The 25,807-nt window shown below is 43.1% G+C and overlaps 1 long non-coding RNA gene across 1 annotated transcript in view; it reads right to left on the reverse strand.

Moving 5' to 3' along the window:
* The window catches only part of LOC121692404, an 18,014-nt gene extending 7,963 nt beyond the window's left edge, over positions 1 to 10,051 (reverse strand). Inside the window, exons 1-2 of the long non-coding RNA XR_006025258.1 lie at positions 9,959 to 10,051; positions 9,884 to 9,888 (exon numbers count right to left, since the gene is read on the reverse strand). This is a non-coding gene — a long non-coding RNA (uncharacterized LOC121692404). The remainder of the gene's footprint in view (positions 1 to 9,883; positions 9,889 to 9,958) is intronic.
* Between the last annotated feature and the right edge of the window lie 15,756 nt (positions 10,052 to 25,807).

Raw genomic sequence — 25,807 nt, forward strand, 5'->3', positions numbered from 1 at the left:
ATTCTGATTCCTCTGCCCATGAATATATATGTGTTTCAGTGACAGATGCTGATTCCTCTGCCCATAAATATATATGTGTGTGTTTCAGAGACAGATGCTGATTCCTCTGCCCATAAATATATATGTGTTTCACTGACAGATGCTGATTCCCCTGTCCATAAATATATATATGTGTGTGTGTTTCAGAGACAGATGCTGATTCCTCTGCCCATAAATATATATGTGTTTCAGAGACAGATGCTGATTCCTCTGCCCATAAATATATATGTGTGTGTTTCAGAGACAAATGCTGATTCCTCTGCCCATAAATATATATGTGTGTGTTTCAGAGACAGATGCTGATTCCTCTGCCCATAAATATATATGTGTGTGTTTCAGAGACAGATGCTGATTCCTCTGCCCATAAATATATATGTGTTTCACTGACAGATGCTGATTCCCCTGTCCATAAATATATATGTGTGTGTGTTTCAGAGACAGATGCTGATTCCTCTGCCCATAAATATATATGTGTTTCAGAGACAGATGCTGATTCCTCTGCCCATAAATATATATGTGTGTGTTTCAGAGACAAATGCTGATTCCTCTGCCCATAAATATATATGTGTGTGTTTCAGAGACAGATGCTGATTCCTCTGCCCATAAATTCGGTCTCCTCTGACTTTCTATCATTTCACTCTTCTTCAATCTCTCTGTGTTTCCTTTTTATTTGTCCCTCAGAGGATCTAATTAAGCTATAACCCCCCCCCCCCCCCCATACTCAATACTCACACACACACATACACTCACATACACACAGATTTCACATAGATTTGGATATTTCAAGGAAGGAGAAGAATGTTTATTGCCTTCATCTATTTGGACCGACACAATATTTATCTCCATTCCTCTCTTTCCTCATCTCTCTCTATCTATCCTCTCTATCTATCCTCCTCTCCTCTCTTTCTTTCCTCATCTCTCTCTATCCTCCTCTCCTTTCTCTTTCCTCAACTCTCTCTATCCTCCTCTCGCTCTCTTTCCTAATCTCTCTCTATCCTCCTCTCCTCTCTTTCCTCATCTCTCTCTCTATCCTCCTCTCCTCTCTCTTTCCTAATCTCTCTCTATCCTCCTCTCTCTCTCTCTCTCTCTCTCTCTGTGCGCATGGTTGGTGTGAGTGGGCGGAGTCAGTGGTGAGTGGATGGTGTTTCGGTCGCTGTACCGCGAACGCGAACGAGTGTTCTGTTTAAATCTCTATTTCTCACTTTACTTCTATTTTCTTTCTTTCTATCTATTACTTTCTGCTGGAGTACTAAAGGTTTTTGCTTGGTTTAGTTTTCTGGCAATAAACAGGGGGTTTTCCCCTAAAGCGACTGCCTCCAGTCTTGTGCTGGAATCATGGCAGAGATTTTTGGTCAACTAACTCGGCGTCATGCTGTTAAAATAGCATCGGCAGCCAGTGTTGAGGATTGTAGTTTGGCTGCCGGAGAAATTGTTGGTCATGAGAATATCGTATCAGCATCTCGCATGAACAACGCGATTGTGCTTTTCTTAAAATCAATTGAGTTTGCCAATCAGCTGACGGAGAATGGCGTGGTGATAGATGGCGTTTTTACCTCTGTTGCCCCTCTTTCTACGCCTTCCAAGAAAGTCATTTTGTCTAATGTCCCCCCATTCATTTCTGATGAGATTCTAGGACAAACACTGTCGCGCTATGGCAAAGTGGTCTCAACAATTAAAAAAATCCCGATTGCGAGTAAATCTCCGTTGTTGAAACATATAGTGTCCTTCAGGCGTTTCGTGTAGCCTACATGATCCTTAAGAATAACAATGATGAATTGGACTTGACAATTAATGTGACTGTGGATAACTTTAATTATGTGATTTATGCAACAACTAGCATTATGAAATGTTTTGGTTGTGGACAATCGGGGCATCTCGTGCGCGCGTGTCCTGATAAAAAGGATGACACGAATAATAGTGGAAACAGTGAAAATAGCAATGAGTCTAGGGGTGATGTGGCAGAGGGAACGTCTAAAGAGACCAACAACGAACCTAATGTTAACTTTGGTGCAAATAATGAGGAGGAGGCTGCTACCTCTGCTAGTGGGCCGGAGAGCCAAACTCCTGATTTAACGTTAAATTCAGTCCAAGGGCACGGGGAAAATCACGATGTTAGATCGGCTGATGGGGAGGATCTTTCCGCACTTTTGGGGGAGACTATCACTGATTCTCAGAACTGTCAGGGGAGCAATGATGATGCCATTAATGGGGAGGTTTCCGTCGCTATGGAAGACATGGAAACCTCCGTGTTGGAGGAGGACAATAATGTGTTTAAAGCACCGTCGAATAAAGGAAAAAGAAAGCGCATTATAAAGAATAAAGGGGGACGCGCTCATATAGAATTGACTGATAATGAGAGTGAAAGTGATCTTTCTGACTGTAGTGTAACCTGCAGCTTGCGACTAAGCGGCTATCGCACTCGCAATTATAGAGTGGAGGATATAAAGAAATTCCTTAAGGACACAAAACATTCTAGGAAGGTCCGGGTAGACGAATTTTTTCCTGACATTGAACAGTTTATGAACAAATCACGAGCATTTATGCGTGATGGTAGCATCACTGATCAAGAAGGATTTCGTCTAAAAAAGATTCTCACAAAACTCAATGTTCTACTGAATGCCAACGATGACATGTTAAAAACAATTTCCACTTTGTGTCCTAGGATGGCTGATTGCTTATGTCTATATTTATTTTTTTATTTTTTCTTTATAATGATGGGTGAATTTCGTGTTGCTTCTTTAAATGTAAATGGCGCAAGAGAAAAAATTAAGAGGCTCTCTGTGTTTGAAACAATCAGACAGAATAAGTTTGATGTGCTCTTTATGCAAGAAACGCACAGTGATGCGTCTAATGCAGCTGCTTGGGCTCAGGAGTTTGATGGTCTGTCCATACTTAGTCATGGTACTTCTACTAGTGGTGGGGTTGCAGTTCTGTTTTCTAAGTCCTTTATTCCCATCACTTTTGATGTTGAAGACGTTATAGAAGGAAGACTTTTAAAGGTCAGAGCCCAGTTTGAAAATCGTTTTTTTGTGTTTATTTGCATTTATGCTCCTACACTGGCAACAGATAGAATGCTGTTTTTAAATACTATTGGAAATGTTATAAAAAATTGCTGTTCAGAGGATATTCTTATCCTTGGAGGAGATTTCAATTGTACTGCACAAAATTTTGACAGAAATCATGTCGAGCCGCACATGCCCTCTCGTAGACGGCTTGTAGAGATTATGAAGTCCAATGATCTTAGTGATATTTGGAGGAACTTTCATGGTGAACAGAAGCAATATACTTGGGCACACTCATATAATAATTGTTTGTCTCTTGCAAGACTTGACAGGTTTTATGGTTTCAAACATCAGCGTAGTCTATTCAGGAAATGTTCAATAATTCCAGTTGGCTTTTCTGACCATAGTTTGGTTTTCTGTTCTTTATTTCTAGAATTTGTAAAACCAAAAAGTGCCTACTGGCACTTTAATACCAATTTGTTGGCTGATGGCCATTTTAGAGAAGTCTTCCTTTTTTTCTGGAAGGAATTTAGAACCACGAAATCCTGTTATAAGTCTTTGCAGCAATGGTGGGATTGTGCCAAGGTACAAATAAAACAACTCTGCCAGGAGTATACAGCCAATGTCACAAGGAACATAACACTCTCAATGAAAAAAATAGAGGAGGAAATAATCGAACTTCAAAATCTGGCAGAACAAACGGGTGATCAGGCACCCACTGAAATTCTTAACTCAAAAAAGAAAACATTGGCTGACTTTTTAGGTTTGAGGGCACAGGGAGCTCTGGTCAGGTCCCGCTTCCAGAGTGTGGAGCTGATGGATGTACCATCAAAATTCTTTTTTAACTTGGAGGTAAAGAATGGACAGAGGAAGTTCATTCATGCTTTGAGGTCTGAAGATGGGAGAATCCTTTCTAATTCTCCAGAAATACGCAATAGAGCAGTACATTTTTATAAGGAGCTTTATAACAGCGAAAATCCACAAGATCAGGCGACTGACAAGGCTTTTCTTTGTGACCTACCTAAGGTATCTGAAGAGGCAAACACAGCCCTTGGAAGGGTGTTGACCCTAGAGGAGCTGGAGAGAGCCCTCCACAGTATGGAGAGTGGCAAAGCACCTGGGGTGGATGGCCTGCCAGTAGACTTTTATAAGTCCTTTTGGCCAGAGTTGGGCACAGATGTGCTTGCTGTTCTGAGAGACAGCATCACCAGAGGGGTGCTGCCACTGAGCTGCCGTAGAGCAGTGCTCACTTTACTGCCAAAAAAGGGAGACCTGACAGATATAAGGTCCTGGAGGCCGGTGTCAGTCCTCTGCTCTGAATACAAACTGCTGTCTAAAGTTTTAGCAAATAGACTTGGGGAGGTTTTGGAGCAGGTAATCCACCCTGACCAGACCTACTGTGTGCCAGGCAGATTGATTCACAACAATGTTTCCTTCATCAGAGATGTCTTCTATATTGGCAAATACTTCAATCTGGATTTTGGTGTGGTTTCAATTGACCAAGAAAAGGCATTTGATAGGGTTGAGCATAATTATTTGTGGAATACCTTGTCAGCCTTTGGTTTCAGCCCCAATTTTATTCGAATGATCAAAGCATTGTATTGTGACATTGAAAGTATTCTCAAGGTTAATGGTGACTTGTGCGCTCCTTTTAAGGTATACAGAGGTGTCCGTCAAGGATGTCCCTTGTCGGGCATGCTGTATAGTCTGGCTATTGAACCTTTCCTTGTAAGGTTGAGGAAGGAGATTGTTGGAGTGAAAATCCCTAACTGTGATGATGTTTTTAAATTGTCAGCTTATGCTGACGATGTGGCTGTCCTTGTTAATGGCCAGAGAGATGTTGACACGCTTTTAAAAATTTGCAATGAATTTAAGGTTGTTTCTTCAGCAAAGGTAAATTGGTCAAAAAGCATAGCCTTGCTGGTTGGGAGTTGGGTGAGTGGCGAACCTGGTCTGCCTGATGGCTTAGTTTGGAATAGGGGTGGTTTTAAATACCTGGGTGTTTTCTTAGGTGATGATGCTTTTATTCAAAAGAATTTTGATGGGGTAATTGAAAAAGTTAAAGGTCGTCTAGAGAAATGGAAATTTCTTTTCAGTATTACTTCGTACAGGGGGCGTGTTCTCATTATTAACAACCTGGTTGCATCCTCTCTTTGGCATCGGCTGGCTTGTGTGGATCCTCCTTCAAACCTGCTACCGAAGATTCAGTCAGTCCTGGTTGATTTTTTCTGGGACAATCTACACTGGGTACCTCAGAGTGTTTTATATCTGCCTAAGGAGGATGGTGGACATGGACTTATTCATCTACAGAGTCGAACTGCTGCCTTCCGTCTGCAGTTTGTACAGCGTCTTCTCACAGGATCACTGGACTCAAGCTGGAAAGCTGCAGCCTGTTGTATTTTACAACTTTTTGAAGGGTTGGGCTTAGATAGGTCTTTGTTCTGGTTTAATCCAAATAGAATGAATTTTAATTTACTTCCTGCATTTTATAAGAATCTGTTCAAAGTCTGGTCTCTGTTTATAATTCAACGCCCACGACAGACAAGCTCATTATTCTGGTTGTTAAAGGAGCCTCTGATTCATGGTTCGGTTCTTGATGTGAGTCAGGACTTGTCCCTGGTACCTACTTCTAAGCTTATCAGCTCTGGAGTTACAACCCTTGGGGATCTAGTAGAGTTTGCTGGTCCTGATATCAGTAATAGCCATACTTTAGCTCAGCACTTAGGTGTGAAGTCCATTAGGATAGTTGATCAGCTACTTGGGAAATGGCGGTCTCTCCTAACTGGGGAGGAGATGCAATTGCTTGGAGATTATTTTGGGGGGGAGTGTAGTCCTGACTGCCATGACCCCTTTCCCAGACTTACTCTACTTCCAGATTTAACAGGTTGCACTGGTTGCTTCTTACTCCCAGATAGTTTAGTTTTCCTGGGTCCTACAGCTGCAACTAGTAAATCATTGTACAAACTGTGTGTTCTCTCCCTAAATAAAAGGTCTCTGGACAAGAGGGTGGATACACCCTGGCGTGAAGTGTTGCAGGTTGAAAATGATGTCAAACCACAATGGCGTGCGTTGTACAAGTCACCATTAACTAAAAAAGCTGGCGATCTACAATGGCGTATTCTGCATGGTGCAATAGCAGTGAATGCTTTTATTTCTGTTTTAAATCCAATGGTTGATCAGGGGTGCCCTTTTTGTTCTGTAAGGGAGACTGTATTCCATGCCTTTATGCACTGCCAGAGGCTCAGACCTCTTTTTGCTGTTTTGATGGCACTTTTCTTTAAGTTTGATGAAAGTTTCTCTTCGGAGATTTTCATTTTTGGTTTTAAATATGTACAAAAGCATCGCTTCAAGTGTCAGCTCCTAAACTTTCTGCTTGGGCAAGCAAAGATGGCGATATATGTTAGTCGTAAAAGGAAAGTTGAGCAGGATGTAGATGTTGATATCCTAATGGTGTTTTCTATTCTTGTAAGGTGTCGTATGTTGATTGATTTTCATTTTTATAAATCTATGAAAATTCTTGATGTTTTTGAGGAAAAATGGTGCTACAACAGCGTGATGTGTATTGTTGAGAATGATAAGCTACAGATTGCACATTACTTTATTTAACTTTCCTAACTTTTACTTTTTGAGTATAGTGTCAAGTTGATCTTGATGTATTTTTAAGATTGTAATAAAGAGTTTTTGAAAATTCAATTCTCTCTCTCTATCCTCTCCTCTCTCTATCTCTGTACCTCACAAATAAAAAGGACATGGCAGAGAGGGACTACATCAGTCACAGGAAATGATGTCATTCCACTTCACTTTCTCTCTCCTTCTCACTCAACCTCAGTACTCTAGCTCCCAATTACCTTCTTCCTCCATTTCCCATAGGATATCACGCACGCACACACACACACAGTCTCACAAAGATACACTCCCTCAACCTCAACACAATAACTCCCAATTCCCTACAATGTCTGTTCCCTACAGGATTTCTCTCTCTCTCTCTCTCTCTCTCTCTCTCTCTCTCTCTCTCACACACACACACACACACACACGCTCCGTGAGTGGATGTGAGATTAGTTTTGTGAGTGCCTTGTTTCCAGTTCATTCAGGAGAGTTGTGGTGTTGACAGGCAGGTCACCTACTCTTCACTGCAACCTTGAACAGAGAAAATCAACTGCGTTATGGCCACACACTGGTACAAACACAGAGGCACACACAGACAGATACACACAAACACACATGGTATGTACACACATACACACACACACACACACACACACTTGCAGAAACACACACACACACACACACACACACCAGGGCTGTAATCTACTACGTTCTCCTTCTATACTCAAAGAGTCTGATGTATTAGATACTGTTCCCTAGTTCACCATCTGAAGAGTGTGTTTGGCCAGGTCTCTGGCCAGGGTCCTGAAGTGTTTGAACACACACACACACACACACACACACTAGAGGTCTCTGGCCAGGGTCTTGAAGTGTTTCGCAGGATCGTGCAAGAGTCAACTGGAATGAGCCATAAAGACTACCCAGAGAGTAGGAATGAGCCCGGTCCTAGAAAAGAACTGAAATGGGCCCTGATAGGCTACCCAGAGATTGCCGAGTTAAAGAGGAGAAAGACGGACCAGAGATGTGAGGGAAAAGGCCAAGTATCCTGTTCTGGGGCATTAATGCTTAATTGCACTTAATATATATACAACATCATCAGACCTGTAGTAGCCAGCCTGTTCTGGGGCACTAATTCTTAATTGCACTTAATATATATATACAACATCATCAGACCTGTAGTAGCCATCCTGTTCTGGGGCACTAATGCTTAATTGCACTTATTAATTGCACTGAGTAGCCAGCCTGTTCTGGGGCACTAATGCTTAATTGCACTTATTATATGTACAACATCATCAGACCTGTAGTAGCCAGCCTGTTCTGGGGCACTAATGCTTAATTGAATTTCCCCTGGGGATCAATAAAGTATCTATCTATCTATCTATCTATCTATCTAATTGCACTTATTAATTGCACTGAGTAGCCATCCTGTTCTGGGGCACTAATGCTTAATTGCACTTATTATATATACAACATCATCAGACCTGCCACGGAGATAGCAATGACAGCAGTCTATTATACAACATCATCAGACCTCCCAACATTGGAAAGGCCCATTGAAGGAATGGAGCGTTGTACAGCATTCTGAAGAGCCGTGTGTTGTATGCTGGAGTGGGGAGATGGAGCGTTGTGGAGCATTCTGAAGAGCCGTGTAATAAAGTGTGTTGTATGCTGGTGTGGCGGCCCAGGGGCTGTGGCCATTGTGTGCTAATGAACAGCCATAATTACACTCTCAAATGAGTCATGGGAAGGGGATCAGAGCTAATCTTCTTCCAGCAGCAAGAGCAGAAGAACGCAGTGTGTGTGTGTGTTTGTAAGTACTGTAAGTGTGTGTGTGTACTGTAAGTGAAGTGTGTGTGTGTGTGTCTGTGTGTGTTTGTGTATGTGTGAGTACTGTAAGTGAAGATGTGTGTATGTGTGTGTGTGTGTGTATTATAGTGAGTCTATCTCTCCCTGCTTAATGATAACACTCCCCTGGCGCACCAGATTAGCTGGCTAATGAACAGGAGACAAGCGTTAATCACCAGTATCATTTATATGGGGATACCACAACCACCAGCACACACACACACACAGGCGCTTATCACCAGCATCATTTATAGGGGGATACAACAACCACCAGCACTAGGGTGTGTGTGAGTGTGAGAGAGAGAGAGAAAGAGAGAGAGAGTGCAGCTACTGAATACACTCACACACGCAGATTGCAGAAAGCCTAATAGGAACACACACACCACAAACACACCACACACACACACACACCACAAACACACACCACACACACACACACACCACAAACACACCACACACACACACATACAGATATACACACACATACACACACACACATCACAAACACACCACACACACACACACATATCACAAACCCACCACACACACACACACACACACTCACATACATACACACACACACTTCACAACTTCACATGCTGAAGGACTGTGTCTGCACCTCTCCCTCTCCCTGTTTCCTGTCGTTTGTTCATTTGTTCAGTTCTCTATCCCTTCTTTTTCAGAGGGATAGATGCACTCCTGCAGTGTCCAAACCTAATAGGAACACACAGACACACACACACACACACACAAACTCACAAAATCAGCATATCCAAAACACACACACTCACAGGTCCTTTAGCTCTTAACACATAGTCATGTTGGTGCTGCTATCGATTGAGCATTGCATGCCTAGTTTAAATGTAGCCTATTGAATAATTTGAAATGATACTTTGAATTCTAGCAGAAACTCTTCTTTCATAATTGCTTGTATACTTGAATATGGAGATCATGTGCTCCATGGCTACCTCTGCTCAGGATTTTGTATTTAATTAGGTGCGCCGGACCGATTTAAGGGCTGATTGGGCCAAATATGGCAGGACCAAATTTTTGTCGCAGTCCGTCCTTGCACTCAACTCCTGATCTGAGTTGCTGCAGAGTGCTAGTTCTTTTAGCTCGATTGCTAGCGTGCTCAACTCCTGATCTGAGTTGCTGCAGAGTGCTAGTTCTTTTAGCTCGATTGCTAGCGTGCTCAACTCCCGATCTGTGGTGCCGCTGTTTGCTGGTGAGTAGCCGTGTGTACAACACAATACAGGTTACACACACACAAGTTCTGGTGGAAGAACTCACACATGCATGCACACACACTGTGTTTCTCAAATACACACACACACACTATACATGAATACTACGCACACACACACACACACACACACAAACACACACACACACTCTCACACACACACACACACACTATACATGAATACTACGCACACACACACACACACACATACAAATCACACACACACCAGGGATGGAAATTAACCACCCGCCCCCCGCCAAATGCCGGTAGTTTTGTGTGCTGGCGGGTGAATTTGGTCAACTTACCAGCCACTGTGGCGGGTAGGCCCTAGAGCTAGCGTACCACAAATAGTCAGATCCGGTCTAATTTTCATACTTATTGACGGTTAAAAAATTAAGAAAGTGTCTGTAGGGATCATGTAGCCTAACGTTACCAGCCTATAAGGGTAAATCGCGCTGATTTGAAGTTCTACAACTCGTAGTGAGCCGCCACAGCAGCATAGCCTATAGGCACTGGTGCAGTGCTTCACTTTCACGTCACTACCATTAAGAAACTGTCACTATGCTTTCATGTGCCACTGCTAGATTATTTCAGGATGACTGCATAGACATAAATCTAGTGAGATCTGTGGATCTGCGTTATATCTTCACAGGCTAATATTCTCACCTAAATAGTTCTCTTTTGAATTGGCCCGTATAGCTATTTTAATCCGGCCCACGACACGCTGCTATTAAGACCTATGAGGCAGACAGACGGACATCTCCACACCCATTCGTCGTGGTGGAATATCTCACAAACTTTTCATTCAAGAAAATAAAAACGTATATCAGAATAAACAGCAGAACTTACCGAACACAAAGGTGTAAAGCATTCCCTTATACAAGTTATAGCCGTTCCAGAGTAATCCGGTTTTGAAATTGAAGCAAATGTTTACACGGTCTCCAACTTTGGGCTTTTGTCATACACGATAAGGCCAAATACAAAATAAATGTTAACAATATCGCCTAGATTGCATATATTTTCAATGTAGTTTCACAAAATGCTAAGCATGCATATTACGTTTCTTAAAGCTGAGCTGTGCTTAAATTGTTCAGTGCATGATTTCATAACGGGTCAAATAGAAAATAAATGCTACTTGTTAAATATAGCCTTGATACCTGTAAATATTTAAGTCAGATGACTACAATAGTTAGATCAAGTTGGAGGGTTGGATTATAGGATGCTCCAGAACTCACAGAAACGGAGTCTTAAAGGAGCCACACCACTTTTATGACAAGACAGAAGGTTCTATTGACCTTTAGTTTTGTTGCTACTGTGCTTGGAGGACAGCTGGTAGGTTTAGGGCAAAATTCAGCACATTTTAGTCGTATTGCAATAATGCTGATTACCGTGATCATTTTGGGTAGCCTACTATAATCATGATATCACATTTTCATGCCGTTTCTCTAGTGGCTGGTAAAAAAGTTTGGAATCCACCAGCCACAGTGGCAGGTAAAAAAAAATATTTAATTTCCATCCCTGACACACACACATACTATACATGAATACTAGGCACACACACATACACACCATATCACTACATTCTCTACCCTGCACCCTTTACTTCAGTACAGAAATACAACCCCCCGCCCGCCCACACACACACACACACACACACACACACACAAAGGTGAGGGTGTCATTGCAAACGTCCAGACTGCCAAGGTCGACCAATCAAACACAAGCTCTGACAAGACAGGGCCCTGCAGGTTCAACCCCTTTCATTATATCAATCGGCCTGCCCGCACAGGCAATCCCAGCAATCAATACACACAGACGCACCACATGCACACACACACACAAACACCACACACACACACATACACACACACACCACAAGCACACACGCACACACACACACACACACCGCACACACACACACACACACCACACACACAAACACACACACCACACGCACACACACACACACACACACACACACACAGACGCACACACACACACCACACACACACACATACTGCCGCACACACACACATACACACAAGCATAGGCCCAGCAACAGATTCACAAACACACACACACACACACACACACAATTGCTCACTCTGTCTCTCTCTCTCTCTCACACTCACACACACACACACACACACACACCGCATTTGTCTTCAGAAGCAATTCCAGCACATCAATAGGGTGTTATTGTGCAGACACGACACACTCAGAGGCGATCAATGCCCATATCTCTCTCTCTTTCTCTCTCTCCTTTTCTCTCTATCACTCCTTTCTTGAGATGTGTTTACAGGGTGCTCTCTTCTCCTCTCTTCTCTCCCTCCCTCTCTCTCTGTCTTTCTCCATGCCCCCCTCTCTTTCTCTATGCCCCCCCTTCTCTCTCTCTCCCTCTCTCTCACTCTCTATTTCTCTCTCTCTGGAATTCAAACAGCCCTGGCCTTTTAGAGGCGGACTTCTGGAAACAGAGTGCACCATGGGAACAACGGCCCTGCTGTAGCAGGAACTAATCTTACAATAATAAACACAATCACCGGGAATAAACCCCCGTAGGGTGGGGAGAGGACAGATAACACCCTCCTCTCTCTCTCTCCCTCTCTTTCTCCCTCCTCTCTCTCTCTCACTCCATCATCTCTCTCTACCCCTCTTTCCCTCTCTCTCATCTCTCTCTCTACCCCCTCTTTCTCTCTCTCTCTACCCCCCCCTCTCTCTCTCTCCCTCTCTCTTTTCACCATTGAGACTAATGGAGATTAATTCTCTGATTGGAGTCGCTGTGGTATTGATTAGGGGTTAACATGGCTGATTGATGTGCCTCTGTCTGTGAACACACACACACACACACACACACACACACACACACAGACTTACACACATACACAATGCACACACACAAGGATGTGTTTGCATAAATTACACTCTATCAAACATACATGGACAAACACGCACACACATACACACACACACACACACGCACACACACATGCACACGCAACGCTGACAATTTTGTTTTCAGGAAACTCATGTTTCTTTCTGAGCACAAGAAAAAAGTTATTTACTTTATTCATGAATATCAAATCTTCTCAAACTTTTGTCTTACGACTAAAGAAGAAAGCAACACCTAAGAAGTATTTTTTTCTCTAGAAGGCTTTGTGTATCCGACCCCTGACTGAGGTGACAATGTGCACTAGCATGTGTAAGTGTACTTAAATGGACACTTAGTACACAAGTTGTACTAGCATGTGTAAGTGTACTCAAATGGACACTTAGTACACAAGGTGTACTAGCATGTGTAAGTGTACTCAAATGTACACTTAGTGCACAATGTCTCAGGGGGTGCTCGTGTGCACTATAATGTGTAAGTGTACTCAAATGGACACTTAGTGCACAATGTCTCAGGGGGTGCTCGTGTGCATTATAATGTGTAAGTGTACTCAAATGGACACTTAGTGCACAATGTCTCAGGGGGTGCTCGTGTGCATTATAATGTGTAAGTGTACTCAAATGGACACTTAGTGCACATGAGCGCCCCCTGAGGCTGGTCCTGTGACTCAGGGTGTTGAATTCAAGGTGTGTGTTGAATTCAAGTGCCATCGATTAGAGCCTTCAGACCCACCGGCTTCACTTAGAAGGGTAGCCATGGAGACATGTGAGAGTGTGTGCCTGTGCGTGTGTGTGTGTGTGTGTGCGTGTGTGTGTGTGTGTGTGTGTGTGTGTGTGTGTGTATAACCCAACCCTTGATGAAATTGGCTAATGATTTCCTTTTATCTGCAGGCTGACCACTCCAGTTGGTTGATAAGGCCAGAATGGCCCTCATTACCCAGCACAATTACACACAATTGGCTTTGAAACGCAGAACAGAGAAAATCACTTTCTAGTTTTTCAATGTGTGTGTGTGTGTGTGTGTGTGTGTGTGTGTGTGTGTATGCGTGTGTGTGTGTGTCTGGCTGGGTGAAAAACAGATTTCAGAAATGCTCGTTTTTTGTTTGTTTGTTTCCTGTCTCTTTGTTTGTTTGATTGTTTGTTTTTTTGTTTGTTACACAGCTGAGATCTGCTTTCACCCGACCAGCCACACAACCTCTGTGTTGAAATTGATACAAAATTGCGTTGCGTTGGGTTGTCCCTGAGCCCACAGGCAATGTGTCCTTTTGACACGTCACTTTTTAGAGTGTGCGGATGTGTGTGTGTAACTTATTTTAGCCCGACACACACACACACACCACACACACACACACACACACTCACACACACAGCTTCATAGAGGCATACTGATAGAGTCTCCTACACATATGCACTCTCTCGTGTCACAACACAGAGGATCTATATTCTGCTACTTGCAGACACACACACACCCACACACACATACACCCACACCCACACACACACACACTCACACAATGATGCAATGCAAACACTGCGCTTTTCAGCGCCTCCCGCTTCTTTACGTCAGTTTGGATGAGTGAATGTGAATTGTGTGTGTTTGTATGTGTGTGTTTGTGTGTGTGTGTGTGTTTGTGTGTGTGTGTGAACAGCGCTCTTGCGCTCTTACACATCATCTACTGCAGGCTACCAGGGGAACCAGAGCAGCGTTTCTCATATGGGACGAGGTGCTAGTGAAATGTCCAGTGCTTCTGTCACTCATCTGATCATATTTGATCATGTAGCAAAGGAGCGCTACACTCATCTGATCATATTTGATCATGTGGCAAAGGAGCGCAACACTCATCTGATCATATTTGTAGCAAAGCAGCACTACACTCATCTGATCATATTTGATCATGTAGCAAAGGAGCGCAACATTCATCTGATCATATTTGATCATGTGTCAAAGCAGCGCTACACTCATCTGATCATATTTGATCATGTAGCAAAGGAGCGCTACACTCATCTGATCATATTTGATCATGTAGCAAAGCAGCGCTACACTCATCTGATCATATTTGTAGCAAAGGAGCGCTACACTCATCTGATCATATTTGATCATGTAGCAAAGGAGCGCTACACTCATCTGATCATATTAGCATAGCAAAGGAGCGCTAAACTCATCTGATCATATTAGCATAGCAAAGGAGCGCTAAACTCATCTGATCATATTAGCATAGCAAAGGAGCGCTACACTCATCTGATCATATTAGCATAGCAAAGGAGCGCTAAACTCATCTGATCATATTAGCATAGCAAAGGAGCGCTACACTCATCTGATCATATTAGCATAGCAAAGGAGCGCTACATGTAACTCTGCTAGCAGCTCTCATGCTCCACTCACTCTGTTGGGAGGCAAATCTCTCAGTTCGCCCTAGGCTACTTATCTTACCTCCGCAGTAGATCTATTTCAGATGGAAGTGTTTACTGTGGACTTGATGAGTGTGTCAGATGGAAGTGTTAACTGTGGACTTGATTAGTGTGTCAGATGGAAGTGTTAACTGTGGACTTGATTAGTGTGTAAGGTTTTATTCAGCTGACGCTGGCACTGCGATCACCCAGAACCGTACAATAATAACATTATGAGCCTATCAGCAACAAAGCTTTCTTATATAACCTAGGCCTAGTATCTAATGTTAAGTGAGAATTGCAAGAAAATTACTAAAAACAATTCCTTACTTTAACCACGCAAGTGGGTGTGTCATTTATTTAAACAGTAAGAAAGCTCTAAATCCAAGATGGTGCTGTCCATCAATAAAAACAGCATGGAGTTAAAACATACTTAAAGTCCCAGACAGTTAAAGGAACAGCGATCACTCAAGACACAGGCCTACACCACAACTGAGTGATGGACGTATAATGCGTTGAATAGCCTACAAAACACTGCCTTTAGATGACAACATGTAGAACCACGCTTATCTAGTTAATGGTTAATTAAGTATATAGCATTCACATTTAAAGCATTCAATAGCAAACTGGGACTCAGTACCTACCTCTGCAACTGGCTACTGAACTTCCTCTGTCAGAGTTGTTGTCCTGAAAACACAACACTTCTGCTGCTCTTACAGTGGGCATCGCTTTCAAATGGCCACTTCAGTCGCGCATTACGAGGCGTGAAGCTGCGTGAAGCTTTAGTACCACTTTCAGCCACTGTGCGTCGCTCTGCCACTGTACATCGCTCTGTCAGTAGCCTGACTGCCGCCCCTTCTGAAAAAGCAGGAGGCTAGGCAACCTTTAAACATAATTGTTACCGAGAGGAATCCTAGCCTACGAATTCAATAACAAAATAAATCATGCATAATTAAACATTACCTCGATTAAGGCTACTTGGGTATGGCTTAAGGCTTGACTACACGGTGGTAGCAAAAATCGAAATCTGCTTTGATAGCCTACCGGTGCCGCTCCACAAAACGAAAAAATATCTTAATTTGCTGTCTTTGTTATTGTCAGTGTTGGGGGTAATGCAACTACGCAAATCAAAACAGTGTCTTAATTTGCCCTACTTCTTGACTGCAATGTAGTCAATTGACTGCTTGACATGTCATTTTTATTTTTCTGTACAATAAACAAATACATCTGCAATAATTTTATTATATTTTTAATAGGGTAGACTACCGTCAGAGATGCTGACTTACAAAAGCCTCGGGATAACACATTATTTCCACTATCATCAGTCATTCCCCTTGATCAAAGTGGGGAATGAAATAAAAGTTTGAGAACCACTGGACCTGCAGTCCAGAACACACAGAATCTGTTGCAATATTCTGATGATCGGCAATGATATCGGCAAATGTTTGTTTTCCAAAGTATAGGCCTCAGGATAACACGTTATCTCCACTATCATCAACAGAAAGTTGCCTTTATAATCAACTACTATTTGTTCCAACAGCATTCAAACAAAGCCTTTATAAACGTGAAAAAAAGAAATCAAATAAAATACTGTTACTGTAGTAACTGTATCCCAAGCTTCAGCTCCCCACGTCTGTGACAGGCAGACGTGACACCGCTAAATTCTCAGCTTGTTTATACCCCACACTGAACGCGTAAGACCGCTAGGCCCATCACTGTGGGGTGCGGTAGCCTGCTCTCTGGGATTTAAGTCAAGCAATATAACCATACAAATGTTTCAAAATGAGTAATTTCGGCTTTGTCTGAACTGGCCATTGTAGGCTACACAAAAAATAAACAAGTAGGCCTAGGCCTATCCCCTATCCAATGATATCGGCAAATGTTTGTTTTCCAAAGTAAGAATTTCACTTCACCATGCACCTTTGACAATGAATAGCTCATTACACTTGTTACTGTTAAACGTAGGCCTACCTGGTATCATTACAAACATTATTCTGTGTCCTAAAACTGGCATATTTTATGGCATTGTGTCATGTAAGTTTGTTGCAAAATCTAGAGAAATGTGTGAGGTGGTCAGCGGGGGACAATTGAGACACACATTGGATTGTGTTATTACTTGAACATTCCACACTATCCACAGTGGTAGGCCTATCAGGGGCAGGAGGATTACTGTTAGCGCAGGCTTTATATAAAATTCTTCAACAGAAGGCCTCGAATGCAGGCTTGCCCAAAATAAAGGCCTGTGGTTTGCGCAGCCTACAGTAAGTAGGTTAAATAACAGACCCGCCAGAATATGCGGTATGATGCTTTTTTACGAGCAAGATGTTTTTGGTGCCCTACGCACACTGCATGTTCTTAAATAACAATGATCATCAGTAATATTCGACCATTAATTTGTGTAAATGGGCAAGCGTGACCACCTTGATTGGCTGATTGGCTGATGATTGTAACGCGGGCATGATTCCAAACACCTCCCTTACGATGATGAGTGACAGGTCTCAGAATGCGTGCGCTACACAAGGACGGAAGATGATGAATAACTGGGGCCGTAGGCTATTCACAAAGGCTTTTATCTTACCACTAGGAGTAGGCTAGGCTACTCCTAAATCGCACTAAAAGATTTTAGCTTGGAGTTTTCTCTTAAAAGTTATTCACAAAGCCTTTCAGACAACTCCTAAACTAGGAGTGAGTCTTCGTTGCTATGTATGACGTCATTACTCATGCACGAGCTTGACTGAAGTGACCACCTTGATTGGCTGATGATTGTAACGCGGGAATGATTCCAAACACCTCCCTTACGATGATGAGTGACAGGTGACAGGTCTTAGAATGCGTGCGCTACACAAGTAGTGCGAAGGACGGAAGATGATTAATAACTGAATAAAAAGGCCTAGCCTAAATGAATAAAGAGTAAGGCAAAACAAATAGCCTAGTAGCCTAATGAAACATAGGCCTATGGATTGATGCAGTAGCCTACCTTTGCAACATTATTAAATTAATCTGTCATCATATGCTTAGGCTACGTTTGCTAAGAGGAAAACATTTTAATTTGATTCACACTGAAACGTTACATTTAATTTACATGTTAACAATGAGTAGTTTTGGTTGTTGTTGGTGGCGTTATTGCATCCCTTTTATGAATGCAAAATTGTTCCCTCGGGATTGGAAGATCCTGTTGCGCATAGGTTATGCATTTAAAAACATCGCAACGTAAAATGCCACAAAAAGCTGTTTATGAATAGGTCTTAGTGAGTTAGGAGTCCTCTCGACTTCTCCCAGACTTAGATGCTACTTTTAGATCTAAAATGCTTCGTGAATTACTTTTTGTGAAAAAAAAATAGGAGTCCTAAAGTTAGGAGTGACACGCCCATTATTTTTAGGAGTTGCTCCTAAATTCGCCAGTTAGGAGCTACTTTTAGCCTTAAAATTCTTTGTGAATACGGCCCCTGAATAAAAAGGCCTAGCTTAAATGAATCAAGAGTAAGGCAAAACAAATAGCCTAGTAGCCTAATGAAACATACGGATTGATGTAGTATCTTTGTAACATTATTAAATTATTCTGTTACTATGCCTACGTTTGCAAAAGAGAACATTTTAATTTGATTCACAATAATGATACATTTAATTTACATGTTGACAATGAATAGCCTAGTTTTGGTTGTTGTTGGTGGCGTTATTGCATGTTAGTTATGCCTACAATGCAAAATTGCTTCCTCACGATTGGAAGCTCCTGTAGCTGCATAGGATTTCAAAACATGGCAAAATGCCGCAGGTTTGTGAATAGGTCTGTGAGTTAAGAGTCCTCTTGACTTCTTTTAAGCTGTCAGAGGTGGGAAGGTGTGATTTGTTGGGGAAAGGGCCAGATTAACTGGGCACAAATGTCTGATGGCCCCCCTTCCCCCCAGCCAACGTGAATCGGGTGGTCAGTTAATAGGCCTATCGTGAAGATTTTTCCTGCCATCTAAGGCACGAGCGCATCTGTGAGGCCAAGCCTCAGTAGCTCGTTTGTTTACAACTAACATTCCATTTAATTAAACTGCTTTATAGGCTATGCCGAAATAGTTTTCAACATTTTGAATATTAGTGTCGGGTGAATTGAAATGTTCTCAAAGTAGCCTTATGGCTGAAAGCTGCTTGGGATCCCCCCCGTCAAGCAATATAACCATACAAATGCACTTCCTGCACTCATTGTTTCAAAAGGAGTAATTTTGGCTTTGTTAGAACTGAAGAGCTGTGGACGGCACGACACGGCATGCCCAATGAAAATAAATTAACGCAACGCAACACAACACAGACCCCGCTTCTCTCGCGTCAGTCACTGACATGAACGAAACACAGAACCCGCTTCTCTCACGGCAGTCACTGACAGTAGCCTAGAATAAATGCATGGGGAAAAACACTTCCCCATGACAAAGACATCGTAAAACACTGAAAGTTAATATTTTGTCACTAGCAACATACATCTTTCCTTTGTCAAATGTGTTATGTTCCAAGTAGCCTATGCGTAATTCTGCTTCATAAAGTTGAACAAATACATTTGCTTATTTCACAGAAAAATATAAATAGCCAGTTAGGGTCTACAGTGCAGAGTTGGTAAGTTATGGTAGGCCAACCTGCAGTGAACATACAAACAGGGGAAATTATTTCTCTTGCAGCTGAGTAGCCTCAGGTGCGCACGTAGACATAAGGCCGAACATGCAAGCGCCAATGAATCGTGCTCTCACGACAATCGCGCCGTTAAACTTAAATAGGTTAACATCACTCTAAGTTCGCCTTCAAGCAAGGAAAACGATGATTTGAAGACATCTGTTTCGTTGGAAGGGCAATGGGTAGCAACAGGGCAACACAGAGACAGGCCCGATGGCAGGGCTGTTATGAGAGTATTAAAATATGGGATATTCTACGGGAAAACATTAAAACGGCAAGACAGCGGGGAAAGTTACAGAGGGTCCCCGTTACAAATTGACACTTCATTCACGATAATGGTGATTCACGCAGCTGGGTGACATGTAAGGACAACTGCAGCCGCTTGGGGGCAGCATAGTCCGCTGTGGCGTTCAACGGTCGAACCGGACGGCGCATTCGACAGCAAGGGCTGTGATTGGCCGAGTTTTCAGTGCGTTTCTCTGTTTTTAGCAGCCCCTGCAACATGCTAATCCACTGTAGCCTAAGCTTTGTACATAATGTTAAACATAGTTTTGGATTCAGTGGCAAGATTTCTTGATTGTATAGTGCCTGTCTCTCAGTAATGTTTTAAAATGAGAGCTTCGTCAGCTGGCAGTAGGCTACTTTGTCGGTAGTCATGAGAAGTTCGCTTGCTAACAGAACATAAAAATGCTGCCCAGAAACCAGACACTAACGAGGTTGAAATATAGCATTTGCCTACAGCATCTCCTTAACAGTAATGTTAACAAAATGACAGCATTCATATGACAAAGGAAAACGAATCCGGTCACTCAAGACTGTGCCGCAGCCGTGGGGCAGACGACGCTTGGTGGCCGTCCACAACGTTATAAACTTAACCTAAATAGCCGGCTGCTGTAAGCTACAATCGGATTTTATTGTATACCCCTGTTGTCTCAATGATGATAACATCTCATTTCCGACTATATTTCAAAGTGTGCCGTTCATTTGCATTATTAACATAACATCGTATTTTGTCATTTTTGGCGAAGACATGCATTCCGTTAGGGATATTGAACATATTTAACATTCTCTAACCATCGTGATTTCGAATTGGTGCAGTTGTCAGCACAAAAAAACATTTTATTCTTTTGCTCTTTTGCATTGCTCTATGCTGTTCTATGGTGCTTTCTGCCTCTTGGTTGCGCACGCATGTTTTCGTGACGTTTCATAGAAATCCATATATAATGAGCGCATAAAACGACTTGTTGACGTTTTGGGACATTAATCTACATGTAGGCTACGTTAAGCTTTAAGGATTGTATGTCCTTAATTTATTTATATAGGCCTATTTAGGCTACTTGCGCAAACCCTGGATACTTTTATTGCCACACAACAATATTGGTGGTATTTGTTACATTAGCTTCAAAAGGCACCGCTTCAGAAAGCTGCACTGCTTGTGAAAGAAGGGGGTGGGGGAGGGGAGCTTGCAGCCAAGTGTCGGAAAAATGCATAGCCTACAACACAGAACCCGCTTCTCGCACTAGTCACTGACAGTAGACACGCTTCCAGCCTAATGACTTTCACACATTTTGCAGAGAAAGCTCGAGTAGCCGAGAGAGACGCCGAGAATGATCGGTTGAAAGCGGAGGTCAAAAACCTCAAACGAGAGCTTCAACAACTCCGAGAGGCAGCCACTTGGAGAGCCACAGAGACAATTTACAGGAGATGAGAGCTGGAATCGGCAAACTTCAGGCGACGCTACGTGAGCAGAGAAGTTATTCGACGCCTGAGAGACCAATCCCCAGGTGCACCTCGACACCAGCTCCAGAAACGTCCTCCTTGCAGATGTCTCCATTGGCCCTCTCCGTCACACTCAACGACAGCATCCAAGTTCCTAGTCAACACGCAGACGTGACCTTGCGTGATGTTGGTCCCGAAGACCACGCTAAGATTCACCAACAGAGCTACGGCCAAGTGGGCAGATACGGATGCCTGCTCTTCAGGTCCATCGTCACAGAGGAACACTATAAAGCCTGGAGCAAAACCACCAACTGGGATGGAGCGAAGGGCAAGCGAGCACTGCCGCAAAATGTGAAAAAACGTTGTGGTCTCAACACTACAACGAAAGTTCCCTGCTATGGGGAGGAGTGAACTGAAGGACTGCATCAATAAGATCAACGAATTCCTCCGCACAACACGCAGATCTTCCCAGGGATTCAACGTGCTTTAAATTTAGACTGTAGAATGTAAAATGTAGACTGTTCATTATTTCAATAAATACGTTTTCTCTGAAGCACTTTCCCGACTTCGTCTTTCTATAGGCTAAGCATATCATGGAGATAGAGTAGAAAACTGGATTTAACTAAACAAATGTAACTAAGTAAACTGATTGTTTACTCTACAGTAGGCTATGTTCCCCCTCTCAGGCTGTACAGTAGGCCTATTGAAAGTAGGCTAATGAGCTCAATAGACACGTTAGCGCTTCCATTAGGAAACTTTCGTTGCAGACTTTCACAACTGATTGTTTAGCCTACAGTAGCCTACTGTAGGCCTACTCTACAGTAGCCTAGGCTATAGGTTATGTTCCCCCTCTCAGGCTGTACAGTAGGCCTATTGAAAGTAGACTAATGAGCTTAGACACATTAGCGCTTCCAGCCTAATGACTTTCACACATGAATGATTTACAGTAGACACATTAGCGCTCCACGCAGTGGCGTAACTAGGCCTAGTAGGTGCAGCAAGTGCAGTCGCACCAGGGCCTGTGACCTCCGTCGCTACCCCCGCAATGCAATTGCTGGAAAATTCTATACCGGTCCTTTCTGACTACCTGCGTGCCTTTGGCCAGGCCAAGGCTACAGCGCAGACACTCGCAAATAAATGGGGGTTCAGAGTACATTTGAAAATGTTAGAGCACGGAGAGTGAAGCGTCACTTTGACGAACTATCGGAAGATGAACGCTTAACCGATGCAGAGAGATACTTCAAAGTGCAGGTATTTAATGCAACTCTGGACATCATAATCAGTCAGCTCTCCCAAAGATGTGCAAGCATGCGGGAAACTTGTTATGTGGTTGAGTCTTTACGTCCTATGATCCTTCAACTCGCAGGTGATGATGAACTGCTTGAAAAGGCAGTACGTTTGTCAGACCATTATAGTGGACATTGCACCGACATTCCCAACACAACTCCTCTCATTTAGGTCTTGCTTTAAAGCAGAGATTTCACAGAAGTCATCTATTTTTCAACTTGCCAAAAGGCTGGTGGTAGATTATGACAGTGTAACATCCACATTCGGGGAAGTGTGTACTGCTCTCATGTTGTTTCTACATTGCCTGTGACTGTGGCAACAGCTGAGCGATCTTTTTCCAAATGTTCAACAATTGCTGGTGTACAGGCTATAATCAATTAGCTAAATCATTTGTCCAGCTGTTTAAACATTTTTTCGTGTTACATTCAAACGCAAAAGGTGCTTTGATATCTTTTTTGTTTAAACGTCGGGAAGCAGGCATGCTGCGGTTGCAATGAATGAGGATAATTGGTTTTATCTGCGGTGTTATTTTTTGCATTTTGAATATGACTCGCTCCAGCACGTCTACTTTTTTGCACGGTGCTTTCTTAAAGGAGCTGCACCATCTTACAACAATTGCATCTACATTTTCATATTAGAATGTTTTGTCAAGTGTAAGCTTAAACTACCGTGATCAAATTAAGTTTCCGTGCCCCCGCTGAAAGTCTCTTATGCTCTTATGCGCTTATCGTTACACTATCAAATCTATAAGTAACCGTGACAAATAGGGTATAAGATATATAAACTCACGCTATTGTATTATCATATATGTTTGGTAATGGCTCAGCTTTCTCTGATTGTTCTACTGACTTGGAAACTGCATCATGGAAGCAGTAAGTCAAGTCGCATCAAAAATAGTAGTGGCAGAACTCCAAAGTGACACCTTGTGGTTGTTTGTGTCAACTGCAGTTTGTGCCATTTCTGCTGAGCAAATGGGGATCGTGATTCCTGAAGGAACCCGTCCAAACTTAACGGGGACCCACTGTAAAATACGTGAAAACACGGAAAAAGTGCATTGTTTCGGTCCCAGTGCACAGGGATTATTTGTCATATTATTAATCACATATGATTATTTGTGAAATTGTGCAAACAGGCGCAACACATTTGAAAAGGAAGGCCTGGTAGCATGCAAGGAGGTTAATATGCTCTATATTTTGTCCAAATGATGTCTGTCTATCATTGTTGCACTTGGAGAAAACCAGAATGTTTAATTTGTCCTGCGTTTGTTGTACGGCTGCAAACGGGATTCACTCGCAGTTAACTAAATATTTCTTTATTAGGGCAGGGCAGGCATATTTCTGGCTATTAAGTTATTTCTAAACCAGTTTGCTAAAGTCTGTAGTGAAGTCTGTGTAGGGTTTTCCAGGCTCCATTTCTTTTTACGAGACACCCTGCTCACAAGAGACATCTACCGGTTGTTTGGGTTGATGCAGCGTCGTTGCAGCGTCACTGGAAAAATACAAATTAAAGTCGCGTGTGTGATTGTGGTGTGTCGATGTGTGTGTTTTTGTTTTGTGTGTGTATGTGTATTTTTTGTTGTGTGTGTGTGTGTGTAAGTGTGTAAAGTTGGTATCTGCACTTGTGTGTATGTACTGTGAAAAGAAGAATTGAGCCTCACAACTTCCCCTGTGCCCTGTGTAATGGTGTACCCCCCCCCCCCCCCACACACACACACACACCATGCTGCTTATTCCAGATCAATTCAAATGTCATGGCTGCAAGTGTCTTGTTCTGTTTCTCACTCTATTTGTCTTGTTTACAGTGCCTCCTGTTCATAACAAACACACACCACACACACACACACACACACGCACACACATCCACAAACACACACAGGGAAATTGACTTTAAAGGGTTATTGGCTGACAGCTCATGTTTATTGGTTCGGTGGCTGTGGTGACAGTATGACATTGTCTGTTCTTTGATGCTCCCTTTCTGGCACACACACACACAGACACACACACACACACACACACAGACACAGACACACACACACAGACACAGACACACACACACACACACACACACAGACACACACAGACACATACACACACACAGACACACACACACCCAGACAGATGTGTGTGTGTTTGTGAAACGGGAAATATGAAGAGCAAAACACACAAATATGGAGAGTGGAAAAAAGAGAGACAAAAAATAGTGATGTCTAGGATTTGTCTGTGTGTGTGGTTGTGTGTGTGTGTGTGTGGTTGTGTGTATGGGTTGTGTGTGTCTGTGTGTGTCTGTGCTCTCTGCCCAACTCCAGCCACTCTCAAACACATCCTGACCGGGTTGTCAAGACCAGCCTCACACGATGCGCTACACCTGGAGGCACAAACAGGCCCGCAAGAGTCTGGTAGCACACACTCTCACACACACACACACACACTCACACACACACACACACACACACACACGCACACTCTCACTCACACACATACACACACGCACACACACACACACACACTACGCACACACACGCACACACACACACACACACCACACACACACACACACACTACGCACACACACACACACACACACACACACACACCACACACGGAATACCACACACAAGAGGAATACCACCAACTCCTTGTCCCTGAGAGCAACCAATTCCGTCACTGCCCCAACCTTCACCTGAGAGGGTCAGGAAAAGCCCAACCATCCCCCTATCAAAGACAAAAGCTGGACAGCTAGCCATGGCCCGGGGACTGGAAGATGCTAGTCGATATTGGCCAGCAACCCATCTTTCCACCTGAGATTGCAGCCACCACCCTTAGGCCAGGCTTGGTACTCTGGTCTCCATCATTGAAGACTGTTTACATCACAGAGCACTGTCCCATGGGAGAGTTCAACAGAAGAGGCCTGTGAGCACAAGAAACTGCACTACACAGAATACTGAAAGCAGTCACTCAACAACAAGGGTGGAAAGTGAAAGTCTGTCCGGTTGAAGTGGGATGCAGAGGTTTTGTGGCTTTGTCCACCCTCAGGCTGCTGAAAGACCTTGGCATCCATGGACAAGCTCTGCGACAGACAATCAGATCAGTCTCTGCAGCGGCCGACAGAAGGAGCCAGTGGAAATGGATCAAGCTGAAGGACC

The sequence above is a fragment of the Alosa sapidissima genome, chromosome 2 (assembly GCF_018492685.1).
Source record: "Alosa sapidissima isolate fAloSap1 chromosome 2, fAloSap1.pri, whole genome shotgun sequence".
NCBI classification, from domain to species: domain Eukaryota; kingdom Metazoa; phylum Chordata; class Actinopteri; order Clupeiformes; family Clupeidae; genus Alosa; species Alosa sapidissima.